The following is a 562-nucleotide window of genomic DNA, read 5'->3' on the forward strand; positions in this document are numbered from 1 at the left end:
ACCACAGTCACATCACAGTCGCACCACAGTCACACCACAGTCACACCACAGTCACATCACAGTCACACCACAGTCACATCACAGTCGCACCACAGTCGCACCACAGTCACATCACAGTCGCACCACAGCCGCACCACAGTCACATCACAGTCGCACCACAGTCGCACCACAGTCACATCACAGTCGCACCACAGTCGCACCACAGTCGCACCACAGTCACATCACAGTCGCACCACAGTCGCACCACAGTCACATCACAGTCGCACCACAGCCGCACCACAGTCACACTAAAGCCACACCACAGTCACACCACAGTCGCACCACAGTCACATCACAGTCGCACCACAGCCGCACCACAGTCACATCACAGTCGTACCACAGTCACACTAAAGCCACACCACAGTCGCACCACAGTCGCACCACAGTCACATCACAGTCGCACCACAGTCACATCACAGTCGCACCACAGTCACACCACAGTCACACCACAGCCGCACCACAGTCACATCACAGTCGCACCACAGTCGCACTACAGTCACATCACAGTCGCACCACAGTCGCA

Source organism: Eucyclogobius newberryi, unplaced genomic scaffold (assembly GCF_026437365.1).
Source record: "Eucyclogobius newberryi isolate DKJ021-1_F unplaced genomic scaffold, fEucNew1.0.hap1 SCAF_19, whole genome shotgun sequence".
In the NCBI taxonomy this organism is placed as follows: domain Eukaryota; kingdom Metazoa; phylum Chordata; class Actinopteri; order Gobiiformes; family Gobiidae; genus Eucyclogobius; species Eucyclogobius newberryi.